The sequence below is a fragment of the Peromyscus eremicus genome, chromosome X, assembly GCF_949786415.1.
Source record: "Peromyscus eremicus chromosome X, PerEre_H2_v1, whole genome shotgun sequence".
NCBI lineage: Eukaryota > Metazoa > Chordata > Mammalia > Rodentia > Cricetidae > Peromyscus > Peromyscus eremicus.
In genome coordinates, this window is record NC_081439.1 from 35294685 (window position 1) to 35312387 (window position 17703).

The following is a 17703-nucleotide window of genomic DNA, read 5'->3' on the forward strand; positions in this document are numbered from 1 at the left end:
CTGCACTCCAGCATAGTCCTCACCCCATACCATGCAGCTGGGGTGGGTGGAACTCAGCCAAGCAAAGGCTGGGTATTCTAACCCTGGCCTGCTGCCAGACTCCAGCATAACCCCCATAGCCATAGGCACCAGGCGGTTTGTCACTATAATGATCTGTTTGTGATGAAGAAGCATGGCCCAGCCCAACATCATGGTGACCTGAGTGGGACAAGGAGACCTACAAGCAGGCCTGGGGTTGTCTGCCCCAGCCTCTGAGGAGAAAACATGGGCCTACCTGGTACTTTGCAGCACCAGCCAGATGGGCACTATTAGAGTGAGCAGAGGTATGGTATGTTGTGGTATGGGGAAGAGAGAGAGACAGAGACAGAGAGACACAGAGAGAGGTTCATGTCCTGTGTACAGAGGCATATCTGAAGAGATGAGAGAGGAAGGAAGTGCGCTGAGATAGTGAGGGAGCTGACCCCTTGACCAGCTGAAACACACAGGAAAGAGCCCTGCACTTAATCTGGGCAACACAGCAGAGATGATCCCGTTGATAAAAGCACAGTTAAGCAAACCTGGAGAACATGAGCATGGGAGACCTAGCCCCACCCCTCATCTGCCACATAGCAGCATGGGCTGGGGAGACTTGCCCTTCCCCCAACCCCACCCGTCAATGCCTAAGGCAGATGGAAGAGCTGACCCTGAGGTAACAAGAGTGGGAGAGCTGTCCTTGTCCCACAAAAGCTGCAACCCACAGGAAAGCAGGACTTGCACCTCTCCAGGGCAGCACAGTAGACTAACTCTTTTAGCAGAGGTGTGGGTGAGCCAGCCTCAAAGTTGTGAGCATGGAGAACTGTCTTATGAGCCAATAATAAACTTGTCTCTAAAACATTCTGTAGTCTGTGAATTTTTTTCTTCAAATTCTCGAAGCAAGAATATGAAAGCCACTGACTTGGGATGGCTTGAGTGCCTATTTTACTTCCAGGACACAGCACCCCAAGATAGACCCCATTGTTCTTAAAACACCCCAATATTCCCTGACCATGACACAAGCATATAATTCAAGCAGTCACTCAGCACTCATAAGGCTGAAGCAGAAGGAGAATGAGCAGTATTTTCAGCTCCATGTTGTGGGTTATCTTTCTGTACGCTGTGAATATATGTTGTTCCCATTGGTTAATAAATAAGATACTTTGGCCTATGGCAAGGCAGCTTATAGGCAGGCAGGAAATCCAAGGAGAGATACTGGAAAGAGAAAGGCAGAGTCTAGAGAGACGCCAGCAGTCACCTAAAGAACAGCAAGATGCCAGTAGATCGGTAATGCCACAGCCACGTGGCAACTTATGGGTTTATAGATATAGGCTAATTTAAGATGAAAGAGCTAGCTAGAAAGAATTCTTAGCTATATGCCATGCAATTTGTAAGTAATACAAGCCTCTGTGTGTTAACTTGGTTCTGAGCCACGTTGGGACTAGGCAGGACACAGGAAAATCTCCAACTACAGCTCCATGTTTTTGAGTCTGAGTTGTCATAAGGAATTACCATAGACCCAGTAGCTTAAGCAACAGAAGTTTATTTCTCACAGTTCTGGCATCTAGAATTATGAGATCAGGTTATCACCATGTTTCTAACATGAATTTTCTTTATGATTTGTAAATGGGATCTTTTTCACTGTATGAACTCATTGTGGGAAGAGGGTGAGGGAGAGAGAGAGAGGATTCTGGCCTTCTGCTGTTTCTTCTTATAATAGCCATCTAACTATGGCTCCATCTTTATGATAAAATTTAAATATACATTTAAATATACTTATATCCTGAATATTCAATCTAGAAATGTCTTTACAGTTAGAGAAAGCTTCAACTTCTTAAAAAAAAAACAAAGTCTTATTATATACCACAGGCTGGCCTCTAAGTCACTATATAGAAGAGGTTAATTTCTAACTCATGATTCCTATTTAACCCCAGGCAAAAGACCTGAGAACTAGGTGATCCAGTGCTCATAGATGGGTAGGTGAAGATGGTTATTCCAGGCAAGGTGAGAGAGGAAGATTCTTTGTATTCCTACATTTTCTTCTAACCTTTGTGAACTGAAGTTGTCAGGGAGTAAAAGATGCTCCCATATTTAAGATTCCACAAGGCTAATTGACTGATTAGAACATCTGTGATTATGGATAATAGGAATGACACAAGTTCAGAGCCAAATTACCTCAGGTTATCTTTAGCTCCCTTAACAACTATATATTCCCCATTTCTATGTTTAATCTAATATCTATTTGTGTGATTCTTAGATGAATGCTTGTTTGGAAGGTACAAACAAACCATTAGCTACAAACCCAAAGCTAAGAGTGTCATTGGATAGCATCTAAGGCCTATAGCAGAGATTGCTCTGCTTTGCTGTAACTTAGTTCTACCTGATATTCTCACCTATGTAATTTTAAAGTGTCTGGTTATTAATAACTTTGTTCAATTACTATGAAAACTTCATGAAACTCTTACCACGTTAAAACATGGTAATTAGGTTAATGTAAACCAGTGTTTCTGGTCCATGGTCACTCATATTTGGCTTTAGAATAAACTATGTTTTACTATCTTTGAGGTGACTGTTATATTTTTTGTGCTGACATCTGATACTTAACAGATGGTACTCTTTGGGAGGGTAGATCTACTTCACATAACGGGTTGATCCAAAAGCTAATCATGAACTTCCTTACAGACATATCCCAAAAGAGTGTTCTAATAGCTGTCTGGATAGGCCTTAGCATAGTCAAATCAACACCTATGATTAACTACCACAGAGTTCAAGAGCCTCCTCATATTTTAACTGATTCAAGCATCAACTATAAAGTCTAAAGTTCAAATTGCCATAGGTGAGGAAACAGATATGGTTGAGATATAAGGTATGAGTCATTCCATGGCAAAATTTCTGTTCAGTGTTAAGTCGGTGAAACTAGGCAAGTATTTTTTTAATGACAGTCTTGTTTTAGAATTACCCAGGAGATAAAACTCTGGGAAAGTATGTGAATAAATTTCTCAATTAGATTAATTGAGGTGGGAAGTTCTACCCTGAATATGAATTATACCATCTCATGGACAAGAATCCAGGACTGAATAAAAAGGAGAAAGTGAATTATGTGGCAGTGTTCATCTCTCTCTCTCTCTCTCTCTCTCTCTCTCTCTCTCTCTCTCTCTCTCTCTTTACTTATTTCCAATGCAATGTGACCATCTCCTCATACTCCTGCTTCCATGTTTCTTCACCATGATGGAGCAGAAATATATATAAATCTTCCCTCCCTTAAGTTGCTTGTGTCAGATATTTTATCACAGAAACAAGAAGAGCAACTAATTCAGTTTCCACTGTTGAATCTGATATAGCACACCTATTCCCATTACAGTAAGGACAAATAGGAAAGAAAGAAGAGTTGATGGAACCCAAGAAAGTCCAAAATGGAAGGCAAATTCTACTGTGTTTTAAGGAGTGAGAATAATTTTCTTTGATCCCATGCTTTGACCTGCATACCCACCTTACTACAGTGTCAGTGTCACTATAATGACTTTCTTTGTTTTTTGATTATTTGGCAATTTCACATCATGCACCCCAATCCTGCTCACCTCCCAGTTGCTCCATATTCACCCCTCATCCTTGCAGCATCCCCCTCCAAAATTAATTAAAAACAAAACAAAACAAACAAACAAAAACACCTCACTCCTTAGTCTTCCCAACACCTTTTAATTTATCCTAGTGACCTTGGGAGCTGCAATGTGCCATATAGCACATCCCTCTGTTCAGTCAGCCCCCCCACCGCAAAATGTACATTGCAATGAGTCAAGGCCTCTGGCATATCATCATCATTGAGTCATCACCGAACATGCCTCTCAAATATATGGTGATATTTATTTGTGCTGAAATGTGATTTTATTTGTATGTTAATAAATAAAGTTGCCTGGATGTCAGAGATCAAAGCGAACCATAAGCAGAGTCAGGCAGTGGTGGCACATGCCCTTAATCCAATCACATGGCAGGCAGAGTCTCAGTGTAGTCAAGGATACAGCCAAGCTTGGTGACACGAACCTTTAATCCCAGTACCAACCATAGAGACCTGGAGATCTGTATAGACAGGTAGTGATGAGGAAGTCATGTGGTTGGGTTTAGAGCCAATGAGAAGGCAGAACAGAAAGGCAATAAAAAGACAAGTCAGACAGGAAGAAACTCTCTCTGGGGAAGCTACTTCTGGTGGTAAGCTAAAGTTAGTCGTGGCTATTGTTCTGATCTCTTTGTCTATTTCCTCTGTATTTGGCTCTGTGTTTCTTATTTACTAAGACTGTTTAGAAATTTGTCTACATAAATATCCTGCTGTTGCCTGGAGGTGTGGAGATCCTATGGCTATCATGCTGCAGGACCAGTCCCTGCACACATTCCAGCAGGTCATAGATGGGGTAGATGTTAGGGTGAATGTGGCCCAGGAGGTGGGTCTAGGTGGTACTTGAACTGGTCCATTTGGGCCACTGGGACTGCCCCTCTCATGCAAGGAGAAGAGCTAGCTCTTCTAAGTCCATGCCATTGGGGTCAGGTCTCCCATGCCTGTGGTGAGGGGTAGAGCTATCTCTCTAGACTATGTGGGTAAGATATCCCATGGAGGAGGGCAGGACCAACTCTCCTGCTACCATGTCCAACCAGAGGACAGCACCAGCTATCCCAGGGCCAGTGAAGAGCAGGTCTGGCTCAGCACGGCCTTTGGATTTCAGCATGTGTGGTTTCTATGCCCCCTGTGGTAACATAGGATATGAGTATCATCACAGACCCCAGCTGCGCAGAAACAAAAACCATGACATGACCCTCAATAGCAGTTTGGGCCCAGATGTCACCATGGCCCAGTGGCAACACAGGCAGGCCACCCAGATCAGTATGGCCTCAGCAGCAACAAGGCCTTTGGACACCAACATGGTTTCAGGTGACTATCCAGGCCCTAGGCACTCGCTCAGCCCTCAGTGGTAACAGAAGCCATGGACATCAGCTCAGACCCCGGCTCCTACTGGCTTTGGCAGTAGCCTGGGCCTAGACAACACCATGGCCCTGTGTGGCAGTACAGGCCACCCAGATAGGCATGGCCCTCAGACACTAACATGGCCATAGGTTGCAGCCTAGACCCCAGGCATCTGTGTGGTCATTGGTGGCCATGGACGACAACACAGAACCTGGCTGTGGTAGGATCATGAACTCAGACATTGTCCCTGGTAGCAGCCCAGACCTATATTTCACCATGGCCCCAGGTGGCAGCATAGGTCATTCAGACTGATATGGTTCCCAGCCTCAGCATGGCCCTTGGATACCAATACCACCCCAGGTGATGGCCAAGACCCCTGGCATCAGCATGACCCTCAATGGTGTCAGGAGCCACAGACGTTAACACAGACTCGGGCTGCAGTAGGGCCACAGACCTAGACATAGTCCTGAGCAGCAGCCCTGGCCCAGATGACACCATGGCCCCAGGTGATAGCAGAGACCACTCCGTTCAAGGTGGCCCTAGCAGTAGTATGGGCATTGGGTGTCAACATGGCTACAGGTTTTGGCCTAGGTCCTGGGCATCAGTGTGGTGGTACCTTTGGTGGTACCATGGGCCACTGACATCAACACAGAACCTGGCTGTGGTTGGACCACAGACCCAGACATGGTCCTTATCAGTAGCACAGGCTCCGATGTCACCATGGCCCTAGGTGGCAGTGCAAGCCACTCAGATTGGCATGGCATGGCCTTTGATCAGGAATCACAGTCATCAACACAGACCCTAGTAGGGTCACAAACCAGGACATCACCATGGTACCTTGCGGCAGCAAAAGACACTAAGATTTATATGGCCCCAGCTACAGCATGACCCTCAGATTCCCAGATGGCAAAGTAAAAAATAGGAGTCAATAATAAAGCTGTTCATGTAAGCCTAGTAGAAAAAACTCTGTTAAAGTATAAATAAAGACAGTGAAAAGGTCAGGCAAATACCTAGACAAATAAGACTTAGAAAAACTCTAGGCCTCAGTAGGCCCCACTTCCTGCTTCTCAAAAAAAAGGACCTTAATCACTAAAGCCCCAGGTAACAGGGACAAGAGGGACAGCAAGTACACAGTCTTAAACAAATAACCAAATAAAGACAAAGCCTGAAACACATTCAGGCTTATCCAAAAATAAAAGACTATATCCCTGACCAGCTAACTTTCAGCCAATAGACATTACTAACAATAATTCCTACCCACACAAACCAATTATACCTAAGTTGAGCTAACTTCCTTAGATACTCCCCTATGTTAGGCCTGAAAAAACTCATCACTCCTTCCCTGAGGTCGCTGCCATTCTGTCTTTGGACTGGGCAGACAGCTCCAGTATACTGGAACAATAAAAACACTCTTACCAATTGCATATGTGGATGGTGGTCTTTTGCGGGACTTCTCCAGGATCCTAACAGATGGCTAAGCTATTCAGGGCTACTTGAGTGTAATATATTTGGTGGTTAGATTTCTTCCTTATGCTGACACCCCTTCCCCACCTCAGGACCTAAACCTGAGCCAAGTCTGGGATTCTGGCACAAACCATTCTGTCTCTATTTCTCTCTCATTTCTTTACCATATACTTGCATCACTGGGAGGGCCTGTGGATTCCTTCAGCCAGCCTGGACTGTAAGTACCCAGGTTGCCTCATGGGCGTCTTTCACCCACCTGAGCCAAGTGGTATCAGGCAGGCCAGTGGCTGCCTTCAGATAGCCCAATCATGAGTGGAGGGTTTTATCTCTATATCTCTGCTGGTAATTGTTAGGGTCCACAGATTACCCCACAAAGACCACCACTCACATATACAATCAACAAGAGAGTTTATTTTTTGAGACAAAGTTCCTGCATGAGGGGGGGTCAGTCATTCAGGCAAAATGGTGACCTCCAGAGGAGCATGCAGGCTCCTTTTAAGCATAGCTAGGGGGATTTCAGGAACAGTTAGTTCATCTTTAATGTGATTGGTCAAGTAGGCAACAGTTACATTAGTATATTTTTGATTGGCTGAGGTTAGTTTTACCATGTATGGACATACTTGGGCAAGTCCAAAAAAGTCCACACATGTTTTGAGGGGTTTATGGAAACTGTCCTTATTTGATCATTGCTTTGAGATACTGTAGGGTAGGCTCAGGTGAGTGGATAGTGTGGAATCTGGTTCTAGGTAAGCTGTCAGCAAGAGATCACTACTCGCAAATCTTGTCTCTCTGGAAAAAGAAATTGAGAAGAATCTTGAGTGAATTAATGTTTGCAACATTTAGAAGCAAGTTGTTTCTTCTGTGTCTTCCTATATGTAGATAATGGGCTTATGTTTCTATAGAGACTCTCCAACATATAGTCAGAGGTCCACAAAGCATACAGACAAGGAGGTGCAGGGGAAAACTTAAGTAGGGTTGAGAAGTGTGAGGAGATAATAGCATTTTGTAGAAACTGAAACAATAGTGTGGTTGTCCTAACTACCATGAAAATGTCAAGGTGGAGTCATGGTAAAATATGAATATAATTACAGCAGCGCTAAAGAGATTTATATTTTAATTAGAGTTCAAAGCAGTTGGCTACCTTTAAGATCAAAACAACTGATACATCTTTGCAGATTTTATGGGCAAATTTTTATTTTTGAGACTTTTTTAAAATGTATTATGCCTGAATGTGTGTCTGTGCACCTTGCACATGCAGTGTCAAGAGAGGTCAGAAGAGGATGTCAGTTACCCTGAAACATCAGTTACAGAAAGTTGTTAAAAGACATGTAGGTACAGGGAATCAAACACAGGTTATCTGAAAGATTAGTCAGTGCCATTGACCATTGATGCTGCGAGCTGCAGAAATATATAGAAGGAATTCAGCTGAGGATGGCAAAAGCTAATAACTGGAAGAGCAGGGCTCTTCCAGAGGATAAAGTCAAGCCCCAAGGAGTCTTGGTAATACTGGCTTTTGAATATATTAGCTGTGTCTTACAATGAATTTCTTGTGTGCTATTGTAGCTTTCCCATTTGATTGATCATTCATTGGTCACAATTTTCCCCTATTGGAGTATTTGGATAACATCCTCAGGCTTTTGTTTTCCTGTTTAGCATTAGACCCAGAAGTCTGCCTTCCTCTAATTCTCTCCATTAGCATGTATTCAGCCAGGGCCATCTCTAGACAAAAGCATTTTATCTGAGATACTTTTCAAATATCCAAGGACAAACTGCAGATAGATTAGCATTCAGACCATAAGCTTGTCTCCTAAAATAAGGTAAATATACATACTGAGACAACCACCAAGGCCAGGTGGATGTTAGGTACAAAGCTTTGTTCTTGTGCAAAGCAAGCATAAAACCTCCTTTCTCCCATAGCCCAAGTCCCCCTTTAACAATTAACTCAGAACAAAAGGGCTTTTACATACCAGGTACATCAAGTTGTGACACAGGCTATCTAGCTACTGAGTTCACTTCCCCTACCCTGGCAGAAAACAGCACAGCTAAGATTAGGCTGAGACAGATATAGCTCCAAAGGGAAAAAAGGCAGTTTTATTTTACTTATGACTTAGTGACATAAAACTCCTAACATTTTACATAACCACTTCTAAAATAGAGTTTGAGCACATAAATTCCCCTTTTTGATCTAATAACTAAGAATTAAGATAGAAATATCAGACAAGAAAAGAGGTAAGTATGAGAGCAGAAAAGAAAGTTGTGTAGAGAGAGAACTGACTCAGAAGAAAAAAGTGAATGGATTAAAGAGTTTTGTGTACATAGATTCATTCAAGAATCCCTCAGATTAATTAATTTGTCACTGGTAGCATCTCTTCTGGAACTCTGGGAAAAGACTATACAGGTGCTGAACCCCAATAGTCTTTGTTATACTGAGCCATCTCTCCAGCTCTGGAAATTTTTATTTTTATTTTTGAAACTCACACGTGGCACAAACATAAGAAAATATTTCAGATTTTTATTTTCACTGATTATGGATTATAATCAGTGGAATTTCATGTACATACAGTAAGAGTGGATTGAGAATAGCAAATGATTTTAAAGAGAAATGAAAATTATCTGGAGAAACAGGTGTGACTTATTTGTGGAAACTTTTAATCACGTGAAATAATTTCTAATTACTACTACTAAGAATAAAAGGAAAACCTTTCCTCCACATTTAAAGGGGAAAGAAGAAGCTGCTCTGAGACTGACAGTAACAAACTGATTTCAGAATGACCTTGTAGCAGTAGCTGTTTCCAGTGTGGCCTTGAGCATCCAGACAGATCTGTGCCTCCCATTTGGTAGGATTAAGGGTGTGTACCACCACTGTCTGGCTTCTATGTCTAATCTAGTGGCTGACTCTGTCCTCTGATCCCCAGATAAGTTTATTAGGGTACACAATATATTGGGGTACATAATATATTGTGGTGATATTTTATTTGTGTGTACCCTAATGAAGCTTGTCTGAGGATCAGAGGAAAAAGCCAGCCACTAGATTAAACATAGAAGTCAGACAGTGGTGGTATACACCTTTAATCCTATCATTTGGGAGGCAGAGATTCATTCAAACTTCTGTGAGTTCAAGGACACACTGGGAACAGAGCCAGGCTGGTGGCATAGGCCTTAAATTCCAACACTAGTTAACCATAAAGGTTTGGAGGTCTGTACAGACAGACAGGAAGTGACAGAGCTAGGCAGGAAGAGGAAGTGATGTAGGTGGACAGAGAGAGCAAATGAGATAGCAGAACAGAAAGGCATACAGGTGTGAGTATACAGGAAGTAGGTCTCTCTTTTGGAAGCTGAGGGTCGGTAAGGTGAGGTTGGCTTGTATTTCCTATTCCTCTGTTCTCTCAGGTTTTATCCCTGATATTTAGCTCTGGGTTTTGTATTTAATAAGACCATTAAGGAATTTGTCTATACTATATCACCACAGAGGACCTGGGTTCATTTACCAGCTCACACATCAACCATCTTTAACTCCACTTCTAGGAAATCTTACTCCCTCCTCTGGTCTCCACCACCTGTACAGAGATGGTGCCCAGACATACATGAAAACAAAACACTCATTCACATAAAATGATAAAAAAAAATAATAAAGAAAACTAAGCAAGCCAGTAAGAACACTCCTCTATGTTCTTTGCTCCAGTTTTCTGCTTGAGTTCCTGACCTAACTTCCTTCGATAGTGGATTGTTATTTGGGAAGTTTAAACCAAATAAATCCTTTCCTTTCCAATTTTTTTTTGGTCATAGTGTTTATCATAACAATAGAAAGCAAACTAGGGCAATTGGTGATTGATAGAAACTGCTGATTAGTGGGACTTTTAAAATTATCCAGAGGAGTGGAGATGTAGATAAGGGAAGAACACTTGTCTAGCATGTTCCAGGCACTAGGTTCAATCCCCAGTACCCAAAATCAAACTAAACACTTAATACAAACTAAATACTTAATCTACATCCAACATAAATATGAACATTCAAGACAATCATATTTTATTAAATTAAATAACTTGGAGTGAAATCGTGTTGCTTAAATTTTTCTACTTATTTCTTTAGTAACATTAATTTGTAAACTAAAGTTCATTTTAGTGCTTAATGTATGGCACAAGATTTCATTCCAAAGCAGTACCAATTTTCTCTAAGTATAGGAATTTTAGTTTCAGTAGTAATTATATATTTAAAGGTTAAATATACTTACCAGTTACAAGATTTATGAAGGTGTAACAATGTCAACATAAGATCATTAAAGACTCAATATCTATGTCTCATAAATAATTTCTTAAGGATGTCTGGCATCTGTAGCTTCTGCTTATGATGAAATCCATAAAGGTAAATGTCCCATAGAAATTTTCAGTTGTGTGTGGTTTACCAGGCCTTCCAGCTTGACATTAAAATTAGGCCCCAGTATCAAGCAAAGGCTCATCATTTATTATTTTCATTCCTGGGCTTCAGGTATATGCCTCATACCCAATCTTCTCCCTGTAAGGTTTATTAGTATCTTCTGAGTTTTGGAGTCTCATCTTAGATTTTTATTCCTGGGTAGAAGTCTGATGTCCTTCACTTTGCATAGCCTACTACAGTTTCTGAAATCAGAAAAAAGCATGAGGAATTTTTTTTTTTTGTGAAGGAAACTTCTTGGCTTGGTTAGCATTTGTAGCCAATGTCAAATTATTACCTCATGTCCAAGTTGTCAGAGTTTAAACACTCTTGCAGAAGGCATTGCTTCCTTCCTAGGTGTTTTTCTCTACTATAAAGAGAATCAAGCAAATTCTGTTAACTGGGGTTGTTTTTATGAAGCCAAATGTGCTGATAACAATCCTGGGAGGTTCCAGGTTGGGTTTTTCTATGATGATGTTTCCCAAAATTGGTAGAATCTCTGATTGGATCTCACAATAAGGGCAATTGTTACTTCTCTTCCTACTAGAGTCTATAACTCCCAGCACCTTTAAAAAGAGTTCTATAGGAATATCTTCAAGTGATCCAAAAGCCAAGGTATGCTGGGTCAGATGGTCCTTAATGTTTTCGATGAGAGTCCTGTATGCCTGGTGGTCCAGTGAAACTATGAAAAAACCAAGCAACCAATCAACAAACAAAGAGGTTTACATCCTTCAATAGTTTCTGTGACTCATTTAGTAGAAAATATGTAGAGAAACTGTGGGGAGAAAGACTTCTTAGAGCTTGTGAGTGATCTGACTTCCAGATGGTAGGCAGCCTCTCCTGATGCTGACGATCTCTTCCTTCACAAATAGCCAGCTCATGCCATCAAGGGAGGTTGGAAACATGGCTGCTGCCTCTGTTGCTATGTGAAATGCTTAGAATGCAGCTAGATCTTATATACTAGGAGGCACCATGTGCTGGTTGTATTCTTATTTTTTCAAGGGTTTAGAAAGATGTTTTTCATGTGATAAAACTGCAGACAATTTTTTTTTCCTCAGCAGTTTTCTCACTTGCACAGGTTTTGATGAAGAGTCTGGTGTCACTCTAGCTTTGGTTTCTTTGTATCAAAGTCATCTTCTTCTGTTTGGTCAGAGCAGACATTCTCCCAAGTATTGTGTGGTTGCCAGGGACTGTTCCCTATCATTTTTTAAGTGATGCTTTCCACCAATCAAGTTTCTTTTTCTTTTATTTTTAAGATTTATTTTTATGTACACATATGTGAGCCTCAGTGCATGTTTGTGCATCATGCATATGAAGGTCCCTGTAGAGGATAGGAGAGGTACTCCTGGACCTGGATTTATGTTTGATTGTGAGTCACAATGTGGGCATTGGGAACTGAACCCAGGTACTCCACAAGCAACAAGTGTTCTTAAACACTGAGCCATCTTGCCACCCCACTAAGTTTCTTATCTTAATATTTTCAATGTGCTGAGAGTGCTGGCTTCTTTGTTGGTTTTCTTACTTGAGTTCTTGCCTAGAAAGTCAACAATCTAGGGAGATCACAGGGCTCTCTTCTTAACAACATAAAATAACGAAAGAGTGTATGTGTTCTTTGATTATATCAAAATTATGAAATGTGTAATTTCACTTTATTCTTTATCCCACTTTGAGTAACCAGCTGCTTTTAGTGTCTGCTTCTGATTTAGTCTGTATTTTTTAATTCAACTTTTATGTCTAACCTCTATTGATTTTTTTAAATGTGTGGTAACATTTTTCATGTTCAAGGGCTTTCTCTTATACTCTATTTTTCCCTTTTGTAACAACAGTGCTTACTTTATAATTTTATTGGTGTCCACAAGATTGTGAGATTATGCTAATTTCTGGTTAAGTAAGTTCCCTTCTGTTTCCTGTAACGTATCTGTTTATGTCTCTCAAAAATTGCTAATATTTATTCACTCTAGTCTCTGGAGGTTGTTTAAAAATCTAGTCTAATAATTGGAAATTAAAGCCCCATTGGATTATACAAGGCTATCAGAATGATCACAGCCTGCAGATGTTATGCCAGGCTTCACCAGTGAGTGGGATGCCAGTGAGGCTATCATTTTCTTCTTTGATGGTACATGACACAGATCTTGCAAGTATGAGAGAAATCATTTCACTTGCCAAAATGTCTATAGTATCATTGGTATTGGTAGGCGTCAACACATCTCTTTTCTAGTTCTATGTCCTTCTATTTTGATGTTCTCCCATTTCCGTTTTGACTTGAAGTTTCTTTCTTTCTGTGTGCAAGATTTTTCAATACCATGGAGAACATCATTTCTTACAGTTTTGGAGGCTTGTATCTTCAATACCAGTGTGAAGACTTTCTTTCCTTACTTTGAGCACTCATATTTAGACTGTTCTAAAAATAGCCCTTGTGTTTCTCTCAATTTTAAACCTATGAATAAAAAAATAACTCAGCTAACTAAAGTATAGACTTTGGTCTGAAGCCAAATAGACGCTTATACCTCTCTATTTCAACCAATTTAAAAACTATATGACAGGATGAAAAATAAATAAAAATATTTTAAATTTAGGCCGGGCGGTGGTGGCGCACGCCTTTAATACCAGCACTCTGGAGGCAGAGGCAGGCGGATCTCTGTGAGTTCGAGGCCAGCCTGGGCTACCAAGTGAGTTCTAGGAGAGGCGCAAAGCTACACAGAGAAACCCTGTCTCGAAAAACAAAACAAAACAAAAAATTTAAATTTCATAGCAAAGGAAAAAAAAAGAATCCAGGATGCTTGAATTTTAAAGATTGAGTCATGATGCTATCATGGGAGTGGATGTTGCATAACGATTTGCAGATGTGCTGGTCTTGATTTCTTGGAATGAATTAACTCTTTAATTTGCTTCAAGATAGTTGGCATTGTAAAAATCTGTGGACCACAGGGTTCTTCACCCACCACTAAAAGTGTGTAAACAGAATGAATTTCACCTCATTTAATAGAATAAATCAACATGGTAACAAAAAAATAAGAGGACAGAGTATTATTATGTCTTTTTCTCTTCATCACATGACAAGCATATTACTCTCACACTCTTAATTTTGTGGGACTATATCATAATTTCTACCTAATGGAAAAGGGGGAGGATTAACTGTATAATCAGGAAATGCCTGTTAAATATATATGCTGTATGTAGAAGAGGAAGTGGCCCTATAACAACTCCAGTGTGGAAAGATTTTGGAACTTTGAATGGCATAGGGAGAATACCACTCCCTTCATTACTGCCACCTCCACCTCCAACCTGCTTTAGAAATTTTTCTTCTTTTCTTTTTTTACTTTGTTTTTTTTTGAGACAGGGTCTCACTGTGTAGCCTTGGTTGTCCTGTAACTCACTCTGTAGACCAGGCTGGCTTCAAACTCAGAGAGATCCACCTGCCTCTGCCTCCCGAGATTACTGGGATTAAAAGCATGAGCCACCACCACCCGGCCGGCTTTATATAAGTATAACAGGCCCTAGTGGTGTGGGTATGGGTCAGCAGGCCCCAAGTGAGTGAACGTAGAACTCACTCTGCTTCTTATTGACCGCTGCAGTGGGTGAGCTCGCCAAGGCAATGCTGGAGAGCTTGCCCTGGTGGTGTTGATGAGGGAAAGCTTGCAGGCTGACCAACGTAGCTATTACTCAGGCGCAGAACCAGGGGTATGATTTGGCCTATCCCAATATCCACTTCATCTATGAACTGCTGGAGCATGTGAAGGGGTCATCTCTTCAGATCCAAAGCTGCAGGATCTCCATGACACAACAGCAACAACAGAATATCCAAGAGAAGTCCCAGTGAGGGACCAGTATCAATAGTGTAGCCAAAGGCAGAGGCATCAACCAGACCAATGTCTTATTGCAATAAACACTGACAAGTAAAGATGTATGGACTGAAGGGTATACTGTGTGACTCACTCTGTCACACTACAGCTTCCACACAGGAAGGTTGTTTTTTTTTTTTTTTTTTTTGTATGTTAGTTTGGCTGTTTTTTTTTTTTTTCTTTTGAAAATCCTTTAGTTTTGGGGGGAGGTTGCAAGGGCAGAGGGCAGATATGAATGGATGGGGAGATGGAGGAGATCAGGATGCTGATGTGAAATCCACAAAGAATCAATCAAGAAATCTTAAAAAAGAAGTACAATTTACTGTGTTCAGTCTGCAAAACTCTCACTCATTTACTGAATCAGACTGAAGTTTATTTGATTTAAGTTAAAAAGCCGTATAGCTTTAATTTAATTTAATTTAATGGTCAATACATCTGTAAGTTACAAATCAACTGTAACATAGTTAAATTTGCAAGGTTTCACAAAAAAAAAACCATACAAATAACTTATAATAAGACAGCGTTCTAAAGAGACAATGCCTGCCTTTTCTAACATTTTACATTTTACGGAAGCATCACCAACATTCCTTATGCATGCAGTGAGAGCCATTGAGATTCCTAGAGGAAAAGCATTTCTGTGAAGAGAGCTGCTGTATGCCTTGTAGGGAGGAGAGAGGAGCAGTAGAAATCAAGAAGGTGAAAGTAATAAGAATCATTCTGGAGAGTAATATTCAAATAAACTGTTCATTGTTTCACTTTAGGGACTGTAGCACCAATAAAGAGAAAAATATTTCAGTGATGATTACAGCCAGCTCTAGGAGGAACACCTGTAGTTTTCTGCATATTAAACTTCAGGAATCACAGAATGATGTTGTCTCCTTGGTTACAGAAGATCCATGGGTATCTTATGATTAAAAAAAAAGTATGTAATCAAACCTCAATGTGAGGAGGTAGAAATCTGACTGGCACAATAAAGACCAGTATGTGAAAGTTCAAGGATCCTCTAACTTCCACATAATGAATTCATTGTTAAATCCTGTAAATATTTCTTCTTCTAAATTTGGTGCATGTTGCCAAATAGTTGATTATGTATATGTTTTATATTGTATAAGATTCTTTGAAATCTATCATTTCCTGCTTATTTTGCTGAAAAAGTTTATGAGATTAAATTTTATGAAGCTAAAGCCAATTTAATGTTAAAACTCACTAGAAATTCTGAAAATTAATTTTGTGGGCATGTACTATTGGATTCTGATGATACATGAATAATGTGTTTGCCATCTTTTCTGACATAAAATTTCTCTTAGTAAGATGGATGTCATGAAGTGTTCTACATGAATATATTGAGTTCCATTTGTTAATTGTTTGTACAAAATGTATCATGATTTCACCAACAGCATTTAATAAATATAAATGTTATTTTAGTTCAGTGGCAAAAGCTGTTAAAGGGACAGAAATCAAAAGGGCCAGAAGATGCTTCTTGGCATAGGAACAAATGGAATCAGAAGAAACATTAGTCCAAGCTCCTCAAAATAAAATGGAAACAGTCAAGTCCTAGACAGATTGACTAGGTTGTGACCCTAAATCCAAGCCCAGAACATGAATTAAATTTAGTGGTTGTTTGATTCCAAGACATCTCCCAGTGATCCTTACCTCCTGGTGTTCCTATCCTTCTGAAGTTACATCCCATTGTTGAATAAGGAGTTGACACCAATGTAGCCAATAATGTTAGGGCGAGTCCATCAGAGATGACCACTCAGTCATAGTGTATAGCCAATTAAAAGTCTTTATTTCAGCCAGGTATAGTCCAGGACCAAAGTGTGACCCAGAGGGTCCAAAGGTCTAGTCCAGGATGGAAGTGTGGCCCAGTGTACCCAAAGGTATAGTCCAGGACTGAACTGTGTAGTCCAGAATGTTTAGGTGTAGTCCGGGACCGATGTGTGGCCCAGAGTGTCCAAAGCACCAGGGCTTTGAAGGCAAAACAACAACAACAACAACATCAACAACAAAACATGCTGCCATCTCACTAGGCGGCTGCAGTGGGTTTTCATAGAAGCAAACAGTTTAACAGAAACTAAGATGAACAATTAGCTGTGGGAGTTCTACACAAACAGGCAGTTTTAACAGGAGCTAAATTAGCTAGGACACTCTGATCTTTGATTCCTAGAACAGACTTGGGTAATTTTCCATGGGATTCTCCATCAAGGAGATCAAATTCTAGTTAAACCTGGAATGGCCTCAGCAAGAATGCAAGTTGGAGTGACCTCTGCACTATCTTGCCCCATCGCAATTGGATGTTATGGAAGTGGCACTTTTGAACTCAAGATGCCAGACTATGTCTTAATAAACCTTGAATTTGATTTGATATTATTGGAACACTCACTTTGAGAAATCTTCTATCAAGATCCAGTTGCCAAGTTGTGAGCTCAGGCCACAGGAAAAATGCTCCTCTTGTCAACATATCTATTCACATTCCCTGTCAGCAGCATTAATTGCTAGCTTTCTGAGTGCATCATGTTACACATTCATCCCAATCAAGCCTTTCAAACAGCACTAGTAGACTCTGACACTGACCACACGAGAACTTCCTAGTGGGACATAACTGAACAAGGTGGCAAAAACTCCCAACACAGTGAGGGACTAAAATATATTATCTTGAGCCACTAAGTTTGGGGATAATCTTTTTGTGTAGAAATGGATGCTAGAATGGAGATAGAACTAAGAAAGCATGTAGAAGTCTATTCTTTCACTCAGACCCACAATACATTTCCTTATTCCAAAGAAATGTTTCCTACTCTACCTACCCTCTCTTAAGGTAAGTCTACTTGACTCTGACATTCAAATGCACTTTAGCTCCTTTTCTCCCTCCCACCTTCTCTAATCTTCTACTTCCCTTGCAGATTGATCATGCCAAGAACATCAGAACACGAATGTTTTCATTGCTAATTCTTGGTAACAATCATTTAAATTTTACAGAACTACTCTGAAGCTGTTCTGCTACTGTCCCCATGAATTAGTAAAGAA